The 21509-nt window shown below is 34.8% G+C and overlaps 1 protein-coding gene across 3 annotated transcripts in view; it reads right to left on the bottom strand.

The window, feature by feature from the left end:
* Positions 1-21509, bottom strand: part of SEPHS1 (selenophosphate synthetase 1) — a 91154-nt gene that overhangs the window by 50959 nt on the left and 18686 nt on the right. For all 3 annotated transcript variants that reach the window (XM_074268621.1, XM_074268623.1, XM_074268620.1), the window contains one exon: positions 3303-3346. The gene's annotated coding sequence lies outside the window, so the exon portion shown is untranslated. The remainder of the gene's footprint in view (positions 1-3302; positions 3347-21509) is intronic.

Raw genomic sequence — 21509 nt, 5'->3', positions numbered from 1 at the left:
TTCCGATGAAATCAATATTCGAATTAGAAGTTTTATAGAACTTCCAAAAAAAAAAGGAACAATATTCTTATGGCAATACACTAGCACTTCCAGGAAGGTGCCATACTGCTATTATCAATACTTATAAGCCCATCAAAACAAACTCAAATGATATCAAAGAAAAATTTCATCAAGAAATTATCAGTTTGTGGAAGTTGAATGGATGTCCATCAATTGGAGAATAGTTGGGTAAATTATGGTATATGAATGTTATGGAATATTATTGCTCTGTAAGAAATGACCAGCAGGAGGAATACAGAAAGGCTTGGAGAGACTTATATCAACTGATGCTGAGTGAAATGAGCAGAACCAGAAGATCACTATACACTTCAACAACAATTCTGTATGAGGATGTATTCTGATGGAAGTGGAAATCTTCAACATAAAGAAGATCCAACTCACTTCCAGTTGATCAATGATGGACAGAAATAACTACACCCATAGAAGGAACACTGGGAAGTGAATGTAAATTGTTAGCACTACTGTCTATCTACCCAGGTTACTTATACCTTCGGAAGCTAATAATTAATGTGCAACAAGAAAATGGTATTTACACACATATATTGTATCTAGGTTATATTGTAACACATGTAAAATGTATGGGATTACCTGTCATCGGGGGGAGGGAGTTGAGGGAGGGAGGGGATAATTTGGAAAAATGAATTAAAAAAAAAAAAGAAATTATCAGTTTGCTGAAAGAGGACAAGCTTGTAATTTTGGGTGACTTTAATGCAAGAGTAGGCACAGAGTAATAGATATTCCTTGTGGAGAAACAGAATTGGAAACAGCAACAATGGTACCTTATGACTAAAGACTTAAATGTCTCATGATTAAATGTCATCAACATTGTCTCCTGTTTATCTAAATGCAATAACATTTTATGAATATACTTGTTATGGGTTTCTGAACTTTAAACAAGGATTCTTACAAGGTGCGAATTCAGTGGAATTGATGAGACAATGGTTATCTAGTTTAGCATGGTGATTAATAGTTCTCTAAATTCAGTATGATTGATTTAATCTTATAACAAATAATGTTTTCCTAGTGATATAATGATTGGTTTATACTCAGTGTAGAGCATATAAGCCAAGTGGGATTCAGAGCGAGGGAGGACAAGCAGACTGAAGGAGGGAGCTCAAGTTCTCGGAGCCAAGGAAAAAGATTCATTTCCATCTTTATCAGCCTTGTGGTGGCTGGCCTATCCTCTTGCATTTTCTCCACTGAAACCAGTCCCCTCTGAAGGTTAGCCATCTGGGGGAAGGGGTAGGGGGAAGGAGGGGAAAGTTGGAACAAAAGATTTGCAATTGTCAATGCTGAAAAATGACCTATGCATATATCTTGCAAATAAAAAGCTATAATAATAAAAAAAAGAATAATGTTTAAAATTGTTGGGAAATGCTAAATTTCAATTAGAAATCAAGATGTCATTTCCCCCCACCCCCCACCCCATCTAGGCTTGCAGATCTCCTGAAATCTAATCAAAGCTCCCATGTTCAGAACTCTTGACTTAGAGCCGATTGAACAATCAAAAGAACATATAGGATACCAGGATTTTGAGTTGGAAAGTAATGCACCTTAGTTGACACAGATTGAAATAGAGGATTTTGAAGTCTTTGCTAACTCTTTTTAATGGGATAGATCATGAGTTTTATTCTGGACATGTTGACTATGAGATATCTATATACATTTAAGTGGATTTATGCAGTAGGCAGTTGATGATATATAATTAGAGAGTAGTAGAGAGGTGAAAGCTGGATATGTATGCACATTTAGGAATCATGTACTTATAATACCTTGAGTTCACCATTGCATAGGGAAGGAGACATGGATAATATAACTAAAAAAGCCAAGAGCAAATTTTAGAAGGAAAAATAAGTAAAATATCTTGGAGTTATCTTCCAAAATATATATAGTAAAAATTACATAAATGATAAAATCATATTTATACAAATAATAAAAGATAAATAATTGTGAAAGTGTTGGACAAAATAACAAAATTCATATGGAATCAAAAAGTTAAAACACAGAAAAAAAACTTTAAAAGTAGGAATAAAGGGGGTTGTATCTCTACTATATCTCCATTTTAAAGAAGTAATTATCAAAAGAATCTGATACTAGTATTAACATACATAAATTTAATGGCTGCTTTCAGTTTTCAAAAGGTCCAGGAGTTGGTTAGGAATATGGCTTATATATTGTCCTGGCATATAAACCATAAGCCACTAGTGTTAAATGCATTCTAGCTTTCTCAGTACTTCTATTGCTCAGGCAGCAAGCCCTAGCATCAAACATCTCTAAATTTCCCCCAAGATTTAGGGTTCATTGCTTACATTGCTTGTGTTGCTGCAAACCAGAAACCCAGTTCTTTCCTAGGCTCTAATATGCACATCAGATTTTCTTCACAAAATAATGGGATTGTATTTGTTAACTAGAATCAGGGATGTGCTGGAGTGCTAATAAATGCCAATTCAGATTTTTAGTGTGAGCTTTTACTCTCTGGAACTAGCAAAGCCCACAGTAATTTATCTTCTCTAAGGATACTTTATTTTTTTTTAATTCTTCTTACCCTCACTCTTAATTGGTGCTCTTTACCTTTCCTGAAATTATTGTGTATTTATTTCATTTATATAGTGTTAGTTTAGTACAATGGAATGTAATCTTTTTTTTTTCTTCCCCCTGAGGCTGGGGTTAAGTGACTTGCCCAGGGTCACACAGCTAGGAAGTGTTAAGTGTCTGAGACCAGACTTAAACTTGGGTCCTCCTGAATTCAAGGCTGGTGCTCTATCCACTGTGCCACCTAGCTGCCCCTGGAATGTACTCTTTTTGGTAATAAAGACCATTTAATTTTTTTTTTCATTTTTATTCTCCAAAATCTTATTTTTTATCTTTTATACTTTTTGGATGCTACTAATATACTCAATTTTCTTTTATTCATGTTCTAGGATTTTCCCTCCTCTCTCTTCCTCCCTTCATTTCCCTTTCCTTCCTTCCTTCCTTCCCTCCCTCCTTCTTTTCTTCCCCCTTCACTTTCTCCTTCTTTTCTTCCTTCCTTCCTTTCTTTCCTTCCCTCCCTCCCATGCAATTTACAACTAAGTAATAATTTTCCATCTTTTTTTTGGCCAATGCTCATTGCCTTAATTTCTTTCTCTTTTCTTATTGCTATAATTATAATAACAGTAATATTACTACCATTATCAAGTCAAATAGTAATAAAAACAGAAGCTTCTTTGCTTCCACCCTAAATTTATTGAGAAATTTCTTACTGTGCTGTGTGGTGCATCTCAGTCTCAAACAAGAGTGTGCAGATCTGGAAAATAAACAAAATGCTATATTATTTCATTATAGCAAATGATAGTAGTTTTAAAAAATGTTTTTGATCATATTGAGAAAAGACCAATTTTTAATACCAGTTGACATAATTACATGGTTTTTGTTTTGTTATTAATATGATTATACTAATTGTTTTTCTAATCTCAAAGCATTTTTCTATCCCTGGTACAGATTCAACTTGGTATAATAATTGGGAATAATTTTTTAAAATATATAGTTGTTTGATTAATTAACCTTTTTGCACTAGTTCTTTTATTCAGTTTTATCTTTATTTGGTATGGGTGGTAATAAAGAGGGAACCCCAAAACTCTGAAAAATCCTTAAAAGGAGAAAACCTCCTTCAACTCTGCCTCAGTGAGGGGACTCCACTCCAAGCACAAACAGTCACATCTTTGTTATCTCGGTGGGGATGGTTTAGTCTTGAAACCTACTGACTTCAATTCAAATTCTAGCCCTAGCTAAAACCCAGTGAGGAGCCAACCTGGGACTCCACCCACGAGCCCCCTTTAGCTTGTAGTCAAAGCCCCCAAGAACCAAACTAAAACCCTATCTTTGCAGAGGTTCCAAACATGCCAGCTATATCAGACTTGGCATCCCAAGGAGCTTCTGCCCACTGCAACACTGTTTCCAGTGCCATCTTCTCTTTATCCTCACCTATTTCCTTTAACTAAACTTTAACCTTACTTCCAATCCCCATAATAAACCTCTTTTATCAATCTAGGTTTTCAGGTCTGTAAATCCTTTAGAGGGGACTGCTTGTGCTGCTAGAAGGGAATCCTCAAAACTCCCTACCCTTGCACTGCCACTAGACCTCATTTAACTCCCTGACCACCAGAAACCCTAATTTTATTTGGGTACCCCAAATCTAAACCTTATCAGTAAGATCATATTTATTTCATAAAAAGTCTTTGATAGAGTGTTTTCTTTTAATTTTGAAAAATATATATATATAGTATAAGGATTAATTGTTCTAAGTATTTGTTGGACTTCACTTGTTTTATAAGTGATATAGGAATTATTTTCTTTGAGTATTCCTTTATGACTTACTCAGTTTCTGAGATTGGGTTGTCTAGGATTTCTTTTTTTCTGCTTTGTTAATTTTTGTATATTCTACCTTTATAGATGTTCACCCATTTTGTGTACATTTTCACTTTTTGCTGCAAGTAATAGGATATAGTAGCTTCTGATAATTTTCTCTATTCTCTATTTTTCACAAGGTTATCATTCTCATTTTTAATATTTTATCTATTTGGTTTCTTCCCTCCCCCCACACAATTAATGAATAGTTTATTAATCTTATTTAAATGAGTCTTTGTTTATCTGTTTAATAATCGTTTGTTTTCAATTGTATTTTTTCCTTTGAGTTTTAAATTTTCTTCTTTTATGTGTTTTGGAATTGTTAATTTTCAAATTAATTCAATTTAAAAAAAACATTAAGCATGTATTCCATGACAGATGCTATTCTAGGTGTTGGGAATGCAAATGTAACAAAAACAAACAAATAAAGAATATGCCTTTTCTTAAGAAACTACATCTTGGTGGGGCATTGGGGGTGTGTGCTAATATGAATAGTAAAATAAGTAACTATAGAAATATTACATTAAGTTAAAATAGAAATGGAGGCCCTATGGACCCCACATTGACTTAGAAAATAATATGTTAATATTGTCTTTAATCTATTGAATTTCTATTTATTTTTTTCAATATTTCTCAATTATATTTTAATCTGGTTGGGCCTGCCACAATATAGCCCCAGGCTGCATGTCTGATATCTCTGCTCAAGGATGTTGTATATAATTATACATATACACAAATTTAGGAATAACAATTTTTTTTTTTTTTGCTGAGGCAACTGGGGTTAAATGACTTACCCAGGGTCATACAGCTAAGAAGTGTTAAGTATCTGAGGCTAGATTTGAACTCAGATCCTCTTGACTTCAGGGCTGGTGCTCTATCCACTGTGCCACCCAGCTGCCCCCATTATAAGACAACAACAGAAAGCATGAAAATACTATGTTGTATTCCACACTCAGTTCCCATAGGACTACTCTTTCTGAGTTAGATAGATGGCTTTCTTCATCATTGAACAATTGGAACTGGTTCAAATCATCTCATTGTTGAAGAGAGCCAGATCTATCAGAATTAATCATCATATAGTCTTGTTGTTGCCGTATATAATGATCTCCTGGTTCTGCTCATTTCACTCAGCATCAGTTCATGTGGGTCTCTCCAGGCCTTTCTGTATTCATCCTGCTGGTCATTTCTTACAGAACAATAATATTCCATAACCTTCATGTACCACAATTTATTCGGCCATTCTCCAATTAATGGACATCCATTTAGTTTCCAGTTTCTTGTCACTACAAAAAGGGCTGCCACAAACATTTTTGTACATGTAGGTACTTTTCCCTCCTTTAATATCTCTTTGGGATATAAGCCCAGTAGAAACACTGCTGAGTCGATGGGTATGCACAGTTTGATAACTTTTTGAACATAGTTCCAAGTTGCTCTCCAGAATGGTTGGATCTGTTCATGGTTCCACCAACAATGTATCAGTGTCCCAGTTTTCCCACATCCCCTCCAACATTCAGCATTATCTTTTCCTTCATCCTAGCCAATCTGACAGGTGTGTAGTAGTATCTCAGAGTTGTCTTAATTTGCATTAATCTGATCAGTAATGATTTGGAGTACCTTTTCATATGACTAAAAATAGTTTCAGTTTCTTCATCTGAAAATTGTTTGTTCATATCTTTTGACCAGTTAATTTGAGTTAATTATATATTTTAGAAATGAGGCCTTTATCAGAATCTTTGAATGTAAAAATGTTTTCCCAGTTTATTGCTTCCCTTCTAATCTTGTCTGCATTGATTTTGTTTATGCAAAAACTTTTTAACTTAATATAATCAAAATTATCTATTTTGTGATCAATAATAATTTCTAGTTGTTCTTTGGTCACAAATTTCTTCTTCCTTCAGAGATTTGAGAGGTAAACTATCCTATGTTCTTCTAATTTGTTTATAATATCATTCTTTACATCTAGATCATGCACCCATTTTGACCTTATCTTGGTGTTAGGCATGGGTCAATGCCTAGTTTCTGCCATACTGGTTTCCAATTTTCCCAGTAGTTTTTGTCAAATAGTGAGTTCTTATCTCAAAAGCTGGGGTCTTTGGGTTTGTCAAACACTAGATTGCTATAGCCACTGACTATTTTGTCCTATGAACCCAACCTATTTCTACTCTGTTTCTTAGCTAGTACCAAGTGGTTTAGATGATCACTGCTTTATAATATAGTTTTAGTTCTGGTACAGCTAGGCCACTTTAATTTGCTTTTTTTTCCTCCAATAATTCACTTGAAATCCTTGACCTTTTGTTCTTCCAGATGAATTTTGTTATTTTTTTCTAGGTCAGTAAAATAGTTTCTTGGGAGTTTGATTGGCATAGCACTAAATAAATAGATTAGTTTAGGTAGTATTGCATTCTTTATTATTTTCCCTCGACCTATCCAAGAGTACTTGATATTTTTCCAATTGTTTAGATCTGACTTTATTTGTGTGGAAAGTGTTTTGTAGTTTTGCTTATGTAGTTCCTGACTTTCCCTTGCCAGATAGAATCCCAAATTTTTTATACTATCGATTGTTATTTTAAATGGAATTTTTCTTTGTATCTCTTGCTATTGGATTTTGTTAGTGATATATAAAAATGCTGATGATTTTTGTGGGTTTATTTTGTATCGTGCAACTCTGCTAAAGTTGTGAATTATTTCTAATAGTTTTTAGTTGATTCTCTAGGGTTCTCTAAGTATACCATTATATCATCTGCAAAGAGTGATAATTTGATTTTTTCATTAGCTACTCTAATTCCTTTAATCTCTTTTTCTTCTCTTATTACCAAAGCTAGCATTTCTAATACAATATTGAATAGTAATGGTGATAGTGGGCAACCTTGTTTCACCCCTGATCTTATTAGGAATGATTCCAGTTTATCACCATTACATATGATGCTTGCTGATAGTTTTAAATAGATGCTACTGACTGTTTTAAGGGAAAATCCATTTATTCCTATACTCTCAAGTGTTTTTAGTAGGAATGGATGTTGGATTTTATCAAATATTTTTTCTGCATCTATTGAGATAATCATATGTTTTTGTTAATTTGATTATTGATATAGTCAATTATACTAATAGTTTTTGTAATATTGAACCAACCCTGCATTCCTGGTATAAATACCTACATGGTATATTATCCTATGCATGATTTTCTAGAATCTCTTTGCTAATATTTTATTTAAGATTTTTGTATCAATATTCATTAGGGAAATTGGTCTATAATTTTCTTTCTCTGTTTTCATCCTACCTGGTTTAGGTATCAGTACCATGTCTGTGTCATAAAAGGAACTTGGTAGGAGTCTTTCATTCCCTACTTTTTCAAATAGTTTATATAGTATTGGAGTTAATTGTTCTTTAAATGTTAGGTAGAATTCACGTGTAAATACATCTGGTCCTGTATTTTTTCTTAGGGAGTTAATTAATAGCTTGTTCTATTTCTTTTTCTAAAATGAGACTATTTAAATAATTTATTTCTCTCTTCTGTTAATCTGGGCAATCTATATTTTTGTAGATATTCTTTCATTTTACTTAGGTTATCAAATTTATTGGCATAAAGTTGGGCAAAGGAACTCCTAATTATTGCTCTAATTTCCTCTTCATTGGTGGAAAGATCCCCCTTTTCATTTGTAAGACTAACTTTCCTTTTTCTAATCAAATTAACTAAAGTTTTATCTATTTTGTTGGTTTTTTCTTAAAACCAACTTTTAGTTTTATTAATTCAATAGGGTTTTTTTTTTTTTTTTTTTTACTTTCAATTTTATTATTCTCTCTTTTTCTTTTTTTTCTTTTTTTAGTTAGAATTTTAATTGGGGGTTTTAAATTTGTTCTTTTTCTAGCTTTTTTAGTTGCAAGACTAATTCATTGATTTTCTCTTTCTCTATTTTATGCAAGTAAGCCTCTAGAAATATAAAATTTTCCCCATTACCGCTTTGGCCGCATCCCACAAATTTTGATATATTGTCTCATTATTGTCATTCTCTTGGATGAAATTATTGTGTCTACGATTTGCTGTTTCACCCATTCATTCTTTAGGATGAGATTATTTAGTTTCCAATTACTTTTTGGTCTGTTTTCTCCTGACCTTATATTGCATGTGATTTTTATTGCATTATGATCTGAAAAAACCGCATTTACTATTTCTGCTTTTTTCATTTGATTTTAAGGTTTTTATGCTCTAACACATGGTCAATTTTTGTATAGGTTCCATGAACTGCAGAGAAGAAAGTGTACTCTTTTCTGTCTCCATTCAATTTTCTCCAAAGATCTACCATACCTAACTTTTCTAGTATTCTATTTACCTATTTAACTTCTTTCTTATTTATTTTGTGGTTTGATTTATCTAGTTCTGAGAGAACAAGGTTGAGAACCCCTACTAGTATAGTTTTGCTATCTATTTCTTCTTGTATCTCTCTTAAATTCTCTAGGAATTTCCATGCTATACTACTTGGTGCATATATGTTTAGTATTGATATTGCTTCATTATCTATGATACCCTTAAATTAGATATAGTTTCCTTCCTTATCTCTTTTAATTAGATCTATCTTTGCTTTTACTTGATCTGAGATCAGGATGGCTATCCCTTCTTATTGCTTTTATTATTTTGTTGTGCCTCTTCATGAGATATAATTTCCCTTATTTTACTTCCACTTTTCTCTTTTTCCAATACAATCCCCTTTCCACTTCTAGTTACTTTTTCATATTATCACAATAAAATCAAATTATACCCATACTCTCTAAGTATACCCATAACAGAAATATAGTTCTCAAGAGTTCTTTTCTTTTCACCTTTTTAGGCTTCTTTTTTGAGTTCTATAGACTTTTTTTTTTTTTTTTTTTTTTGTTAAACTCTAGCCTTTTTATCAGAAATAAATGAAATTCACCTGTATCATTGAATGTCCATCTTCTTCCCTGAAAGATGACGCTCATTTTAGGTGGATAGCTTATTCTTGGCTGTAATCCAAGTTCCTTTGCTTTTCAGAATATCAAATTCCAGGCCCTTCCATCCTTTAACGGTTTAAGGTGAAAGCTGCTAGGTTCTAGGTAATCCTAATTGTGGCTCCTCACTATTTAAATTGTTTCTTTCTGGCTGTTTGCAATAGCTTTTCCTTGGTATGATAGTACTGAAATTTAACCATAATATTCCTTAGGGATTTAATTTTGGAGTCTCTTTCAGGAGGTGATTGGTGGATTCTTTCAATGACTATTTTATCTTCTGATTCTAAAATAACTGGGCAGTTTTCTTTTATGATTTCCTGTAAGATAATGTGTAGGCTCTTTTTTTTATCATGGCTTTCAGGAAACCCAATAATCCTTAGATTGTCTCTTTTAGATCTGTTTTCCAGGTCAGTTGTTTTTCCTAGGAGATATTTCATATTTTCTTCTATTTTTTCTTTTTTCTTTTTCTTTTTTGTTTTTGTTTGATTAATTCTTGAAGTCTTATTGAGTCATTAACTTCCATTTGTTCTTGCAATGACCTCATTTTATTTCCCCATTTTTCTTCTAACTCTCTTTTTAAGATCCTTTGTGCAATCTTCAAAGAAAGCCTTATAAAATGGGGACCAACTCATGTCTCTCTTTGGGGCTTCTTCTGGAGTTGCTGGTACATTTGTTTTTAAAACTCCAGAAATTACAATATGCCCACAAAATATCCTTCTTTATTAAAAAAAAAACAGTTAAGAAAAACCAGCTAAGCAAACAATGGCGTGTGATATCATATATGACATTTGTCATCTGTAGTCTCTTCCATCTTTACTGAGAAGGACTCAGTAGTAGCCATTGCCTTTAATTTATATTCAGCTGCCCTTTAGTTATTTTCATTCATATTATAGTCATTGTATGTGTTCTTATCTTAGTTATGCTTGTTTTGTACTGCATCAGTTCAATTCTTCCCATTTTTCTCTAAATTTCTTATAGTTGTAACTTCAAAAAATATTCTCTTAACATTCATTTATTACAGTTTGTTCACTCATTTTCCAATAAATGAATGACTATTTTGTTACTGGTTTTTACTAGTACCAAAAATACTACTATGAATAGTTTGTGGTCTTTCTTTGTAATTTTGGGGTATGTTACCAGGCAAATAATATAAACAAGATTAGTAACTTTTGTCACATAATTTCAAATTGCTTTCCAGAATGATTTTCCAATTCATAGGATTATATGAGGTTTTTCAGAAAAGACCAACACCTCTGTTGTGAGGGCTTCCTGAACCCTTTTCAAGGCTGCTTATCCACCATTGATGTCTACCTGTCCAATTCTCATCTGTGACTCTAAGAAGCTGTAATATGCACAGTGACTACACCCCAGTAAAACCATATTGACTGACAGGCTAAACCAGTTGAGGGTAATTGATAGGTCCCATAACTGTTAGCATATAAGCATATGAAGACTTCCCCAGTAGAATGGGCAGATGAGAACAATTTGTTTCAACAGTGACGAAGGCAGTTGAAAGCAAGTGCTATGAAGCACTTAGAGCCTGGTCAGATATCTAAATGCCAAAGTCATTCAGTGCATCCTGGACCATTGCCAGTAGCCTGGCACCTTGCTAGTGAATGATTCTGGAAGAGAGAATCTAATTCTTATACAAGTCATCACCCAGTGATTTCATTAGTCCTCTTCAAAAATGGAGGATGAGCAACAACAATTTACAGGGACTGCAAATTTTTGGGATGGGGGAAGAATGCAGAAGGAACTCACTTAGGTTGCAAGGGGCTAACTGCCTCTTCCAGGGTACAATGACTCTCAAGACTCTTGATCCTAGGAGGTCAATGTCTGCAAATGGTTGCTGTCCTGTTGAAACTGCCAACACCAAAGATAAAAGAGAAATATCTATAGATTTACACTTTCTCCCTTGCTTAGGTAAAGGTATACTTCTGAGGGGCAAGCTCTTCCATCTCTACTTGACCATGCTTTGTAAACAGCCAAGAGAACATCAAAGAAATGGGAGGTCAAGCAGCAGAACTGCAAGAGCCAGAGTTCTGGTTAAAATGCATCAGAGGCACAGTGACTAAAGGCAAATGACCAGGAAACAGATTTATGGCAATGAGCCTTGGTAAACAAACTTGAGGAGGAGTCTGATGGCAGTGGCAGTGATGTGTGAGAGAGACAAGAGAGAGGCCAGAATAGCAAAAACCAAAATAGGAACAGAGGTGATCAGTGGGGAGGGATAAGCTTTGACCTTGCCTTTTGTGGCAGCCCTATCTAGGGAAAGTATTTTTAATCATAGAGACTATAATGGTCCCCCAAAATTAGGAAAAGGGGAACCTACCAGGAGGTTGAAATAACTTTTCTCGTGGTCTTAGAAATTATTTCATTCTTTGTTCTTTACAATATAAATAAAATCTATTCTAAATCTGATACCTTGTTAGTTTGAGTACTTTTAGAAGAATTGTTGGATAAATACTCTTTGAAGAGTACAACACACTTAAGTTCCTATTTTCATCTGGATGGGGGCAAGTGAAATAGAGAGATAACATACCTGGACTCTTGATGTCAAAATGGAGTCTCCTACACAAGAATTGCAAATGTTGATTAAATTGAGGTAGCTACAAGTCCCTGTCCAGTTCCTGTTCTCTTTCTGCCAGTTTTATCTGCCAGGCACTATCTATTTCTTTTCTAGATTGAACTGATTTATGGATTATATCATAATATACCACCAAAAGTATGATGATTTTATGGCTCTGACTACTAGAGCTCATGAAGTTTTTTTGGCGGACATGAAATAGAATTTAAACTCAGATCTGAAGTATTAACACATGGGGTCATTACTAATCTTTACAAACTAGTAGATGTAAGTGAAAACACTGTCCAAGCTTAGGAATATCATAGAAGGAGGGTGCCCTTTTCCATTGGACATGATGTAATCAGTAGAGTAATAAAACACTTTATTAAATTTGACCTTCGACCCAAACAAACTTACATTATAGAGTCAACCTTGGCTCTTTATAAATGGCATTATTTCCAGTATACTGAAGACAGATGACACTATTTCTCAACCACAGAAATGACAATTTAATTCATGTTTTAAGACAAATATTTGATTGCCTGCTCCCAGCAAGTATCAAAGGCTATAACATCATTGTTTTTCCTTGTTCTGTTGTTATATGAAAGAATAAAATTGGATTAGTGTTATGTGTTCCTTGTTTATAATATGATGCCCCTAATCTCCCCAAAAGATTACCTCGGTTCTGGTGTCACAATATTTCTCATATTATTATGCACTTTACTAAAGCACCCTAGACATTCTCCCCCTCCCACTTGAAAGCAGCTATTGCATATAAACCGGACAGCTATCCCTAAGGCATTCACAATTATTTCCAGTTTTCAATCATAAGGGATTCTGAGAAAACATTATACATGAAATGTCTATTATCTTGCCTCAGGTACACTACTTTTGGCTTATCTAAATGAAATTTAATTGGAAGATCTGTTATGAAATCCTGTCCCTCATTGTTTAAATGTATGTGTACTTTGTCATAGGGAACTGAAATTTTAGAGACCAAACTCCCCCTAGGTTGTTGGATTTTGGAAGCAAAGGTGGAATGAGAAAGGTTGAGTCTTTTTGTTCATTTTTAATAGCTGCTTGCCTGCTTACCTCTCCAAAAAATTAAATAGAAGGGGCCTTGAACCATAGCTCAAGTTAACCAATGTGTTCATTCACTACTCTTTCATCAAAGAAGCAACATCTTATTCCCATTCTTGATGTCCTATCACATGACCACCATTTAAGCCATAACATATATCATCCTCTGCTCTGTGATCAAGTATCACCCTCAAATATGATCCATAACTAATTTGGTCAGAGGTCACTTGGATATTTAAGTATTATAAATTGAGTCCATTTTCTTAAGCTGTTACTGTCTTTTGTTTAGTGTTTATTTAGTGTTAGTCATGTGCCAGGTATTACACAGATCATAGATTAAGAACGGGTCTTACCTCAGGGCTCCACCATTTAAATTAAACAGACTGAATTGATGAAACATGAGGAAATGACAGTGGAAACAGTTGTTTTTGTTTTGTTTTTTCAATCTTTCTTGAAGAACTTATGCTAGGAAGAGAGGTCAGTTTTTCTTTCCAGATGCTGTGCAAGTTGGGCCTCCCTGACTTTAAATTCATAGGATTATAGATTTAGAGTTGGAAGTGGGGAGGGAAGGAAAAAGAGTAAGTATTTCTAGAGTGCTAAGTACTTTTTACTTTTGATTTTTCATTTGATTTTCACCAACCCTCTGAGGAAGGAATTATAGAGGCCGATGATTCTAAACCCTTTATTTTACAGTTGAAGAAACTGAGGTACAGAAAGGCTGTGACATGCCCATAATCACAGAACTAAGTACCTGAAACAGGATCCCAAAATATATCTTTATGACTCCATACTACAATGCTTTATCCAGTATAGTTCCATATATTTTCTTGAGAGGAAGTTACCTTCTTCTGCTTTCATTAGGTAATAACAATAAAAATGTCTCCAGTATGTAAGTATGTTTAAGTCATTTTTCTACTTGGAAGAACAATAAAATTCCACAGTGGGATGGGGTGGGGAGGAGAAATCTCCACATTTATACAAAAGTAAAGAAATGCTTGTGTAAGGGTGAAAGTGAGAGGTATGAGAGAAGTCTCTCATTTTGTAAATATCCTTAACCACCATTAAGTTGCTATAAGGAGAAATAGGAAGAAGTAAACAACAGCAAAACAAAAGATACCAAAACGGTGTTTAAGGAAGACATCTCCTGTAATGTCCAGGCTAACTTTCTGGAGTTCTCCAGACAGGCCTTGGTCTCAGCAGAATAGTCACCACAAGGATGGTCAGGAATAGAGTCTAAAGTCTTTCTTCTTGCACTGTGGGAGCAGGTATTGCAGTTTACAAGAACTGTTAAACATAAGGCCTTTTCATAAAAATTCACTTGTGTGTGATGCTTCAGTGTTCTGGGGACTCTCTTTTTTCTCCCTCCCTCCTTCCTTCCTTCCTTCCTTCCTTCCTTCCTTCCTTCCTTCCTTCCTTCCTTCCTTCCTTCCTTCCTTCCTTCCTTCCTTCCTTCCTTCCTCCCTTCCTTCCTCCCTTCCTTCCTTCCTATGCAAAATAGAAAAAGAAAAAAGAAAAAGAAAAATTCATTGCCATTTGTATAGAAGAACATAAGAGAATTCAAAATATGAGACAATCAATGTCCATTTCAAAAAAGTGTATAAAATAAATATTACACATTGTGTTCAGAGCTGTCTATCTTTTCTGTGCTTCTGTGTAGGTTTTCTTTTATTCTCTGCTGTGGACTTTTTAGTTCATTATTTTTTTCCTCTTTCCTCCCCCCCCCCCCCAGAAGGCTACAATTAAGCAGAGGGAGGGAGAGAGAGAAAGAGAGAGAGAGAGAGAGAGAGAGAGAGAGAGAGAGAGAGAGAGAGAGAGAGAGAGAGAGAGAGAGAGAGAGAGGTATGTGTGTACACACACACACACACGTGTACACATATCCTCAAACATATACATAAATATCTATAATCATACACATATATACACATACATCTATGTAAGGCTGTATGTACTATGTCAGGTGAATAATTTCAACCTTGATAAATCCAAGTTTTTCCCTAATTTTTTTTCTAAATCTACCAATTCATCAATTCCTACACCACAGGAATATTAAGTGCCTGAAACAGTTTGTGATTTCCTAGGGAAGTAATTGTGACTCTACCACCTCCCCACATAGCTCCTACTAGTGGCTGAATGCATTTCTGTTTCTCTCAGACTGACCAGTTTTCCTAACCTCTTCTACAATGTAACACTGATTATACAAGAAGGTTACTTGCCACATTTTATGTAAAGAGAAGCAGACAACACAGTAACAAAGGAGAAAATACAGTTTATAGTCTCTGAGACACTTTCACATTAGCTCACTAATAATTGTTCTCATCAGCGCAACAAAAACATTCACTACTTGAATGGATGGAAGAGGGATGAACAAAACAGCCTCTTGTCCAGTCTTTCTACATGATGCAAAATGTATGATGTTACTTTGTTATTCTCACTCCTTTCCCCCATTTCTCTCCCAGAATTATCAATGAAAACAATCCCACAATCCCCTAGTGATGGTGGATTTTGAGAAAACCACTCTTATCTCCAGAGCTATGATTACCTTTTTTTTTTTTTTTTAAAGTAGTATGAAGGTGAAATGTCTTCTGTGATCCATTTATAGGGGAGCTCTTGTTTCATTTTCCCATTTTCCAGAGTTACTTTATACTGCTCTGGGAATCAGTAGCTACATGAAAGCCTTGAAGGTACAGAAATAGCAAGAGTTTATCCCCCATCCTATTAGCAGAGGTATGGCATGAATTTCTGCCCACATAGTATGAATTAAGGGATACCAAAAGCACTTTCTACTTGTTGGGGAAAACATTTTTATTTTTACTTATTTTTATTTTTACTTTTATAACATTTATTGTTCTATCTTCATTGTCTTCTTTCTCAAAAGAAATTGCTTTCTGATATTATGTTGATATAAATCTCATTTCTAGTCTTGGTGTCTTTGTAGAAACACTGAAATACACTCCTTCCTTTCTTCTTAAAATCATTAGCTTTTTTCAAGGTTCAACTTATATGCCTTTCTTGAATAGAATCACATTGGTTGTTAGTGCTTTCTCCCTTCTTCAGTAAAGTAGTACTTTATGGTTTACAAGGTACTTTACAAATATCATTTCCTTTCATAAGAACCCTGGGAAATAGATTCTATTATCATCCCCATCTTATAGATGAGGAAATCAAGGGAAACAAGGGACCAAGTGACTTGCCTAGCCAGGATTACATAGTTACTAAGAATTTAAGGCTAGATTTAAATTCAGGCCTTCTTGATTCTAAGGCCAGTGCTTTGATCCAGCATCGCACCTAAATGCCTCACTCTCTATGGTAGAATGGTAAACTTCGTGAGGGAAAATGACTGTTTTTCATTTTGTCTTTTTATTTCCAGAACTCAGCATATTGCCTTAAATATAGCATGTGCTTGGTAAATGCTTGTTAAAATGAGTTGAATGATTTCCCCAAAGCGCATATTATAGAAACTTTAAGAGCCTTCTCTTAAGAGAGAGAAACTGAGCCTTCCATATAGTTCTTTTGTACCTCCCAAGAGGTACAAAGCACTTAACATAGTGCTGGACAGTTGTCAAACTGAATTACACCAACTTAACAGGCACCAGAAATTAATACCATCAAAGTCGCATGTTTGGAATAAGTCAAGATCTCCATATCCCTCTGTTAATAGGTTCACATTACCATTTGAAATCTGTTTCTGTGCTTATTGATATCCCTTCCTCTTTCAAAACTCATTTAATTTTTTCCTTTGTTCATGATACTTTTTCCAAATCCTTTGGCTCACACTGATCCCTTCTGCTACCTTACTTGCTATAGGACATATTTCTTGTGCTACTATATTTTTGGGCATTTTATCATATATAATTTTGTATTATTCTCACCCTAACTATATCCTAAACTTCTTAAGAGACCATATAACTTTTTTATTTAAAAAGAGAGCCTGAAGTCAGAAAACTTGTGTTCAGATGTGACCTCTGACATTTATTAGCTGTGTGATCCTAAACAAATAATTTAATTTTTGTGTGCCTCAGTTTCCTCAATTAAAAAATAGAGATATTAATACCAGGGTTGTTGTAAGAATCAAATGAATTAATATTTGTAAAATGCTTAGTGTAATACCTGGTACATTATAAGCACTCAAGAAATCCCTCATTCCTTCCTTCTTCCTTTCCTTTCTCCCTTCCCTCCCTTCTTCCTTCCCTCTTTCCCTCCTTCTCTCCTTCCTTCCTTCCTTCCTTCCTTCCTTCCTTCCTTCCTTCCTTCCTTCCTTCCTTCCTTCCTTCCTTCCTTCCTTCCTTCCTTCCTTCCTTCCTTCCTTTCCTTCCTTTCCTTCCTTTCCTTCCTTCCTCTTCCCTCCTTTCCCTTCTTCTTTCCCTCCTTCCTTTGCTCCCTTTCTTTTTCCTTTCCTCTCTCCTTCCTTCCTTCCTTCTGTCCTCATTTTCTACCATACTTCTGGAAACACAGCAGATACTTAATACATATCTATTATCTATATCTATATCTATATCTATATCTATATCTATATCTATATCTATATCTATATCTATCTATATCTATATCTATATCTATATCTATATCTATATCTATATATCTATATCTATATATATATATATATATATATATATATATATATATATATATATATATATATATATATTAGAAGCAGCTTTCAGCAGAGGGGAAAGATTGGAGGTGAAGAGAAGCGTTAGAAAGGAATATAATTTGGGAATGAGATGAAAGTTCTCATCTAAGGTAGTTACAATGGTAATTTAAAGGAAGGGATGGAGGCAAAAGACTTTCAAAGAAAGGATAGAAAAAAATTGGTGATTGGGTGTGGGAACAAGAAAGAGGGAAGAGTTATAGTTGATTGAAGTTACTAGACTCTAATTGGGGATAGTTTTAGAGCGGGGAAATGCTGATTTTGGCCTTAAGCATATTGAGCTTAGTGCATTGGTGGAGCATCTGATGGGAAATATCCATCAAGCTGTTGAAAATATCTGACTGTTTTTCAGAAGCCTTTTTCTATATAGGCCCTAAAGTAGAGACTTAGGATTTATGCAGAGGTGAAAGATATAAGCTTATGGTATCAGTGAAATGCCAGAATGGATAACATGCTGAAGAACAAAAGTACACAAAGAAAAGACTCAGGGAGATACCTACATTTGATAGGAGAAGATAGCTATATTTGTGTTTATTGTAAAGGAGGCAGAGATAAAAAAGAGAGGGAAGAGAAGAAGTAAGAGTATAGTTTCACAGGATAAAAGAAAGAAGAAATTTTCCTGAAGGAGAGTATACTGCTTGAAAAGATACAGAGGTCAAGCAGAATGGAGAGGGGAAGAAAAAGTCATAATTACTGTAGTCAAAGCCAAAACTAGGAATTTTTACACCTCAAACTAGAAGCAAATAAGGCCCTAGTCAGGTGGATGCAGGGGAACAAGGGCGACAGAGACCCCAAGACACCAATAGGAGCTTGGGGAGGAACTCATTTCTACAAACCATCTGGTAACTTCCAATTGAAAAAACATTTATGAAACCCCCATTTTATGCTAGGCACCATGTTAGATGGAGAGAATAAAAAACAAGAATAAAAAAATTCGTCCCTTCTGTATGTGCAAGAATGTTTGTGGCAGCCCTCTTTGTGGTGGCCAGAAACTGGTAAGTACGTGGATGCCCATCAATTGGAGATTGGCTGAATAAATTGTGGTATATAAATATTATGGAATATTATTGTTCTGTAAGAAATGACCAACAGGATGATTTCAGAAAGGCCTGAAGAGACTTATGTGAACTGATGCTGAGTGAAATGAGCAGGACCAGGAGTTCATTATACACTTCAACAACAATACTATATGATGATCAATTCTGATGGATGTGGCCATTTTCAACAATGAGATGAACCAAATCAGTTCCAATAGAGCAGTAATGAACTGAATCAGCTACACCCAGCAAAGGAACTCTGGGAGATGACTACGAACCACTACATAGAATTCCCAATCCCTCTAATTTTGTCCGTCTGCATTTTTGATTTCCTTCACAGGCTAATTGTACACTATTTCAAAGTCCAATTCTTTTTGTACAGCAAAACAACTGTTTGGACATGTATACATATATTGTATTTAATTTATAATTTAACATATTGAACATGTATTAGTCAACCTGCCATCTGGGAGGTGGGGAAGGAGGAGAAAAATTAGAGCAAAAGGTTTGGCAAATGCTAATGTTGTAAAATTACCCATGCCTATATCTGGTAAATAAAAACTATTAAAATAATAAAAAAAATTCGTCCCTGCCCTCAGAGAGTTTCCATTCTCTTGTGTGGATACAATAGGGATTGACCCTATGATTTCACTGGAAGGAACTTTTTCATGAGGAAATTTCCTTTACCAATGCAGGTCAGCAACACCTCTGTAACTCACTGTATCTTCCTTTTTCTGGCCACTATAGGTATTGTTGATTTCTGTTTTCATGGATAAAGTATACAGGCATAAATAATAATAGTGGGACTAGAGGATGGAACCATGATATCTCAATATGCCAAAAACAATCATGCTCCATGTAATTTCATACTTTAATCATATTGTTTCCCTTTGTCACAGCAGCATCTCTGAAAGCAATGGTAAAATGCCAGTGTTGAATTTTAACCTTTTAATCCTTTTAGTTTTTTAGCATAGTCCAAGCAATTTGGGTGGGAGTGGTAGATGGAGAGGGAAAGGTCACAAACTGTGATCTCATTCTAGCAATGAAGAGAAATAACTATGTCCCAACTGTATCACATTAGAGAGTTTCCTGGAGTTCCTGAGATGTTAAGTGATCTGTCCAGGATCACAAAGTAGGTGTCAAAGGCTAGACTTGAACCCAGGTCTTCTTGATTCTAAGACTAGCCCATAGTTCACTGTATCTTGCTGCCCAAGCCTTACACAAAGATTAAAATCAGTGTCATTGCTTTTTTGAATAATTTGCGGTCTTAGTTTATGTAGAGCAAGGATTCTTCATTTTTTTTTTTTTTTTGCATAATGGACCCTTTTTTGGCAGTCAGATGAATCCTGTCAGGTCATTCTCAGAATCATGTTTTAAATGCACACAATAAAACACATGAAATAACAAAATAAGATAATTATATAAAATATAGTCATCCAAATATTTATGAAAACAAGTTCACCAATCTTAGGCCAAAAAATTCTGCTTTATAGATCAAAGTAAATAATGTGTTGGGTTTGAGGTTAAGATGATTTGAGTTCTAATTCTTTCTGACAACTACTAGCTATGTGATCCAAGACAATCTCTAAGTTTTCTATATTGGTGGAGGAAGTTCCCCCAATTTTATCTGTAGTGAATATCCCTTCCCTGTTTCTATCAATAGTCATAGGCATAAGGTATTTACAAGTAGGAGGGCAGCTGTAGGTTTCAGTTTCCTTTTCTGTAAAATGAAGGGATTCAAAATCTATCTTTTAGCTCTGTTTTTGATTCTTCAACATAAAAACATACTTTTAATTTGAAAAGTTCTCTTGACCAAAAGAGAGGCAATGTAATGTTGGTATAGAACCAGGAAAATTTAGGAGTAAGTAATTTCTGTCAACTGTAAGACCTCCATTGGTAGAGTTTTCTCATTCAGGGAGTTGCATCGGAATCACAGGTCCAATCTTTAACTTCTTCACCAGAGATCTCATTCTTAGGAGTCTAATCAATTTCACAGTTGATTTATAACAGTAACAAATCAGTATTTCCTTTCTTTCTTTTTTTTCTTTTTTTCTTTCCCTGAGGCTTGGGGTTAAGTGACTTGCCCAGGATCACACAGCTAGGAAGTGTTAAGTGTCTGAGACCAGATTTGAACTCAGGTCCTCCTGAATTCAAGGCTGGTGCTCTATCCACTGCACCACCTAGCTGCCCCCCAAATCAGTATTTCCTAATACTTAAAATTACTTTGTGGCACCAAATTTAGACACTTGGAGAGAGACATTTCTTTATTATAGACAACTAGCTGTACAAGTTAGTGACACAGAAGCTCTTCTTGATTCTTCTGGAACTCAGTAAGGAACAAAACTCTCTTTTACGCTTTACTCTTTCCTTTTCATTATTAGATTTAGCTTAGATGGACTATAGAAGGACCTGGTAATTACATCCCAGGTTGGTGAAAGGAAGGCACTCTAAATGTGTGTGTGTGTGTGTGTGTGTGTGTGTGTGTGTGTGTGTGTGTGTGTGTACTTGCTTGTTTTTGTTTGTTTCCTGTTTTGGTCTTTTTTTTTGTTGTTATTGTTGTTTGATTCTCCCTTCCTTTCAACTTACAATGACAGCTTTTCCAGATACCACATATTTGGTAAAGTTGGAGCAGCTCTAAATGAAAAAAGGAAAAGGAAACAAGCAAGGAAGGGGGTGATAACAAGAAAGGAGGGAAAAAGGGAGGGCAGAAAAGGAAGAGTAGAGTAAGCTTCTGAAGAATAAACAATGAGAAAAAGAGGAAGAACTG

This window comes from Sminthopsis crassicaudata, chromosome 5, assembly GCF_048593235.1.
Source record: "Sminthopsis crassicaudata isolate SCR6 chromosome 5, ASM4859323v1, whole genome shotgun sequence".
In the NCBI taxonomy this organism is placed as follows: domain Eukaryota; kingdom Metazoa; phylum Chordata; class Mammalia; order Dasyuromorphia; family Dasyuridae; genus Sminthopsis; species Sminthopsis crassicaudata.
This window is presented reverse-complemented; position numbering and strand designations above follow the sequence as displayed.